We start from the raw sequence: 6,597 nt of genomic DNA, 5'->3' as shown, positions 1-6,597 counted from the left end.
ATAGTTTAACACTACTATTGAGGCAATACCCTTTGGAAGGCTCCACTTGGTCTCTTTTGTGTTAAGAAGTCTTTCTACTGTAGCTCATGGGAATGTAAAGTATTCCCAGTCCTGTATATGTTCCAAGGATTGCTCCACCTGCTCCTTTCCAGTGGTTTCTTCTCGAGCTTGATAGTTTCCTCAAATTCATGCACTAATAATTACTCAGCTAAAGACTCAAAGGGACCCTCTGCAGATATGTGGAGTGCTCTCTCTCTCTCCTTGAAGCTTCCTTCTATCCTGTGCTTTGCCCCTCTATGAAGTCTGGCTGCCTTGGCCTCTCTGAACTCCGAATTCTGTCTCTTCAGCTCAGGGAGATCACCAAACTAGGCTGGGTTCCCATTTCTATGCAGTGGCCTGGAAATTCTTTAGCCAGTAATCTGGGTCATTCTTCAGGTTCATCCTGGCTTTTTTTTCCTTTGGGGGGAATGCCTTTTTTCTAATGTCTGACAATCATTGCCTCATAGATTTTTGACCAACTTTTAAATTTTTTAAAAAGGGAGGGCAAATTTTGTTCTGGCTGCTCTATTATGGCCATAAGTGAAACTTTAATGCTTTAACTTCAATTAGAGTCTTAAATTTAGATAGAATGTGAGCTCCTTGAAATTAAGCTAGCACCTAGAATAGAACTTGGCACATAGTAGACATTCGTTAAATATGTTTTGAATGAATGAGGTCTGTTTCCTTCAGTATTGTCCTCAATACACTTTTTTCCTTTTAATTCTAACCATTTCTCTAATATACCAAGAACATTATCAGTTCCTATTTACTATCCTGAAATATTGACTTTCCTATATCCATCTTGGTGTGGTTAACACACTTCCATAAATTTATTTTATTTTATTTTTCAGAGACGGGTCTTGTTATGTTGCCCAGGCTGGTCTTGAACTCCTGGGCTCAAGTGATCCTCCCACCTTGGCCTTCCAACGTTTTGGGATTATAGGCATAAGCCAATGCACCCCGCCTTCCATAGAACTTTTAAAACGTTTAGAAAAAAAATTTCCAAGAGAGGACCTACATGAACTGTACATTCCTCTGGCTGACCTAATCTCCTGATATCTTCGTGAGCAGACTCTCTAATCAGTTGTGTACCCATCAAACAGTAGTCTAATCCAGTGGAAATGTTTCGTATGTGTGATCTGCCAAAATAATTTAGTGTGGCCCTGCTCTCACATTATAATTTATGCTCTGAACACTAGAAAGTGCTAGAGAATGGCTAGTTTTGGCATACTGACTCTGTCTCTTCCATGCTACCAGGCTACTTGCTTAAAAAAAAAAATGTCTTGGGTAAAATTGTCTCTTAAATCAGAAGAATAAAGTAAATTCAGTTCAAAGTTAATTGTGTCAGCACATAGTAGGCATTTAGGCTCCCTCCATCCTCACTACAGCTGGTCTTCTTTTATCCCTACTGGCATGTTTGTAATTTGAAACGAGAGTTGAACTGCATACATCATTCCAGCATTAAGAGAAAAAATAACACTATTTGGATTAGAAGAATCAGATGTGAATTAAATGAAAACAAATTTTTAAGTGAAAATAATTTCACTTAAATACATTCTCTTAACATATTCTCCTCAACTTAAAATGGAATTTAGTGAGAGTACCACCAGACAGCCACAGCATAAATGACTTATCACTGCTGCTTTTAAAGGGAGCATTTCCTGACGTATTGTTTTTGCTCTACATTTATTTTTTTACTTTAGAATAATAAATCTAGATCCTTAAGTCCTAGAAGGAATTGGCTTCACTTAGTAACTTGAATCATAGTCCCTAGACTCTGAGGGCTTATCACTAGCAAGATGGATCAGGACTGGAAGTATGATTTGTTTAGACAGGTTTTTGGATATTTCTTTTCAGTTTTCGATGAAGAAGAGCAATAAGTCTGCTTATTTGGGCTTACTGTTGAGTCAAAGTTAAGACACACAGCCTTTTTTTTTTTTTTTTTTTTTTTTTCCTGAGACATAGCATGTTAATAACTGAAAGTTTTCTTCTAGGTGAGATGCTCAAGTCACAATTTAGTTCTTATTATACATTGGCCTCATAGTAACCATACATCTCTGGAAGCGATCTCACTTTAAACAGTTGAAACTGATTGGAAATGAAAGGGATCTCTTAGAGTTTCTTACCTTTAAGAAAAAGAATGTAATTATTTCTCAACTTTAGAAACTACACTGCCCAAACAGGCTAGTAAAGCAATGATAGTAGTAGCAAAACAAAACTCTGTAAATTTAATTTATTAGCAGAAACTTAGTTTGCTTTTCCAGATGAAAAAGTGCTGAAACATTTCAAGCACAAAACTTCCAAGGTGCAGGTGGATGTCATCCATCACGTAGGGGTGGAAGGGCCAAGTTTAATTTATTTTTCCCTCCTTTTATTTGCGCTAATAATTTGAGGGCAGAGCTTTTCAATGTTGACTGTAATTATTAGGCCAAGAGATTTTAGTCGACAAGGTTACAACATTCAGTGCAGAGGAAAACCGGGACAAATCAAAGTCAAAATAAGTTTCTCCTTCTGGAACTATGACATGAGTGGGAACAGCTTGTTCATTAATTGCACAGATGAAGTCATTTTTGTTGTGCTGATATTAAAGGCTTGACATGAGAATCTTTCAGTCCCATCTCGCTCTGCAATATAACCCTGGTGACAGGTATTTAGGAACTGCCCGTTCTTCCAAAAGGTTCACTGTCTACCAAGTACTATCAGACTGTCCATATACATAGTTAAACTGCTCCCAACTGTTTTAAAGCACCACAGACCTTCTGTGTGGTAGGCACGCCTCAGGTTGTAACTCTCCCCTTTGAACTGGATAGTCACTATTTAACTTTTGAATTTTTTTTTTTTTTGCTTGCTTACCCTTCAGAAACAGTGAATAACGCTTCGTTTTTTTAAAGAGACCCCTTCTATATAAAAACAAACTTACTTCCTAAATGCAAAGAGCCTTGCAAAATGTAGTAAAATACTTTACAGGATGTCTCAGACCCTTGCTTAAGTTTATTTTCATTGGTGGAGACTCTGTGGGGCTATTTCACATTCTGTTCAATGCTAACACATACCAAATTTGTAGAATCATGGCAGATGGTTGGTATGAAGCAGGAAGGTTTGCAAAATTAAGAGAAATTAAGCTACATGTCAGTGTTATGATCAAACATTACAATTTCCACTAGTCCACAAGAAAATAATAATAATTGCAGTGGAATCCACGAATGCCCTTTCTGAACAGTTGCTTGCTGTTTACCAATGTGAAAGCAAAACGATCTTTCAAGTACTGTTTCCTGAGAATTTGCTATTGTTATGTGACCTTCTAATAGAGATATTGGCTCCAATATCTCTTTGCAAGAGAGGAGTATTTTGCAATAACCTCTTCTTTAAAAAGGTTGACTCGATGTGAACATGTCAGACTACAACTTGCCTGACATGAAAGTTATTATTATGAGACCTTTTCCCCTCCTTGACTTTTTTGCTTTTTAACGTCCCCCAATAATAAAACATTTCAAATTTTTTGTTTAAATAATTTTTACAATATGTAAACTGTACTGGACACCATGGCTATCAAAACGAGCCTGCAGTTACACTAATCTCCACAGAAACATTAAAATGCAGATAAACAATCCTAGACAATAGATAAGAATGCATTAACCTGTTTATTACAGTTTGAACTTCCTCCTAGTACACATATGGGCAAGTTTCCTAAGAGGAAAAAAGTTCAGAAAAATCAGAGGAAATACAGCAATTTTACTATTGCAATATGAACTTTCTATAGAAGTTCTGACCAACAGTATAATAGGCCATATAAGTTATTTTAATTTTTTCTAGAAGTCATATTTTTCAAAGTAAAAAGAAACATTTATTTTAATAATATATTTTATTTAACCCAATATATGTGAAATTGTATTCAATATGCAGCTGGTACAAAAAGAAGTAATGAAACATTTTACATTTTTTTCTCATATTAAGTCTTTGATATATGGTAAACTGTATTTGATACTCACGGCGAATCTGAATTCAGACTAGTCACATTTCAGATGCTCAATAGCCACATGTGGCTAGTGCTACCATGTTGGAGAGAGCAATTCTACAGGATAGAATTGCTTGACATATCTATTGCATTTAAAAAAGAAATAGAGTCTCTTTGATGTATAGCCCTTGCAGTCTTCCCCTTGGTCTTGTTTAGAAACTATATTATGCCCCTCACTGACCCCCAAGGACCTGATATGTTCCTGTCCAGAATGATTATGTCTTAGGATGCTATGCACGTTACAAGGTGGCATTTTGTTTCCCTTTGTCTTCTATATTAAAATTGTGCCCCAAGCCAAAAGTGAATCTTGGTTGCCGGCTGTAGTATTAATCTTCTAGAATCTTTCCCACTTCAAGGCCTCTGCCCCTGCAACCTACTACTGAAGCTGATTTGAACTTAAGAGGAGGCTCATTCAATTCTGATGGGCCAAAAGCTGTTGTCAACATGAACAGCCTATCAGCGAGCACACATTCAGTGCCACTGTAGGCTGGTCAGTAGCTTTGTTCATAACCTCATTTGCTCAGATCCTCATTTGCTTTCAGCAGCCCATCAGTAGTGTAGTGTCCATCTAGTTCCCTAATTGTACAGCATCTCCCCCACGCTCTCTCTGCAGGTGCTCCAGCCACATGGAAATCGCTTCTTGCCAGTCTCTGACCATGGCTTATCATTCTTATCACACCTTTGTCTAGAATGAACTTTTCCCTCTTATTTACAGGTTAAAATCCTACACATCCATTCTATGAAATCTAGTGCAGTGTCTTAGCTTCCCTACTTATTCCACGGTGAGTTGCCCTGCTAATCCAAAAACACCTTTGTTTCTGATGAGAGGATCTACAGCTACTTCCATGAGCCAGTCCAAAAATGCTCAAACTTTGAAGAGCATTAACGTTTCAGTCTTATCAAGAGTAGTCTCTTTAAAAAACGAGTAAAAGCTTTATTTTAAAGGTTCTCTTGGAAACATTTGAAGAGAAGAATTAATACTTTTTAGCATAGTCATATCAAGAAGGGACTAAAAATGAGACGTGGACCTTCTAGTGCCCTTTTGTGGCCTGAATCCACATGAGCACTCATTTTGTGAGTACGAATTCTCTCTTTAGTATTTTTTAGTGTCGTTTTCCATTCATGCTTTTTATTATTTTATTTTATTTTTATTTATTTTATTTTTGAGATGGAGTCTCACTCTGTCACCCAGGCTGGAGTGCAGTGGCACAATTCAACTCACTGCACCCTTCGCCTCCTGGGTTCAAGCGATTCTCCTGCCTCAGCCTCACAAGTAGCTGGGATTATAGGCACCCACCACCACACCCAGCTAATTTTTGTATTTTTAGTACAGATGGGGTTTCACCATGTTGACAAGGCTGGTCTCGAACTCCTGACCTTAAATGATCCAGCCTACATGGGCCTCCCAAAGTGCTAGGATTACAGGTGTGAGCCACCAGGACTGGCCTATTTCATTTATTTTATTTTATTTTTAAGACAGAGTCTCACTCCTGTCACCTAGGCTGGAGTGCAATGGCATGATCTCAGCTCACTGCAACCTCCACCTCCTGGGTTCAAGCAATTCTCATGCCTCGGCCTCCTGAGTAGCTGGGATTACAGGCATATGCCACCACACCCAGCTAATTTTGTATTTTTAATGGAGATGGGTTTCGTCACATTGGCCAGGCTGGTCTTGAACTCCTGGCCTCAAGTGATTCGCCTGCCTCGGCCTCCCAAAGTGCTGGGATTATAGGCATAAGCCACCATGCCCAGCATTTATTCATGTTTTTACAGCAGAGGTATCAACAGTTCACTCTCATATCTAAGCATATTCCAGATCATCACCATCTCTCTAAAACCTGTTCTTGTGGACTCTCTGAGTTATCAAAAGGACATTACCTGGAATTACACTCAATGTGTCCCTCTTTGTCACTCCTGACAACAAACACATTGCCAAGTTTTCTTATTCTACTTCTGCGGCATCGTTGGCATTTGTTCCTCCTTGCTGTTTCCACTGCCACATTCTAGTTCAGGGCCACATCACTTCTCACTTATACCCTTGAAATCACCTGTAGCCCTGTTTCCCTTCAACTCCCAAATTTCAACTTTTACCAAGGTGATGTTTCTAAGGCCCAGGTCTAAGCACATTGCCTCCCAGCTCAAAAACCCTCAGCTCCTTCCCTTCACCTAATAAACACAGTCCAAATTCTTTAGCCTGATAGTCAAGGCCCACCCATGCTCTGACCCCAATAAAACATTATAATGTGATCTCCTCCTACTCCCCTACAGGCTCTCCAGTCAAAATGTACTCATCAACTCCCAAATACACCCTACCCATTCTAGCATCTGGGTCTTGTCTGCAGTGTTCTTGTCCTTTCTTACTTCCCCAACTTCTCACTGATTGAAATATGACACCATCCTTCAAGTCCCAGTCAAAGCTACTATCTCTTCCAGGCAGTCCTTCTGGATTTTTCACCAGAAAATAATCTTTTGGTCTTTAGCGTAGACTTTAGTTTTATCTCTATGATAACTCGCTCTGTAGTTTACATTGTAAGTTTGTTTGT

The sequence above is a fragment of the Macaca thibetana genome, chromosome 11 (genome assembly GCF_024542745.1).
Source record: "Macaca thibetana thibetana isolate TM-01 chromosome 11, ASM2454274v1, whole genome shotgun sequence".
NCBI classification, from domain to species: Eukaryota; Metazoa; Chordata; class Mammalia; order Primates; family Cercopithecidae; genus Macaca; species Macaca thibetana.
This window is presented reverse-complemented; position numbering follows the sequence as displayed.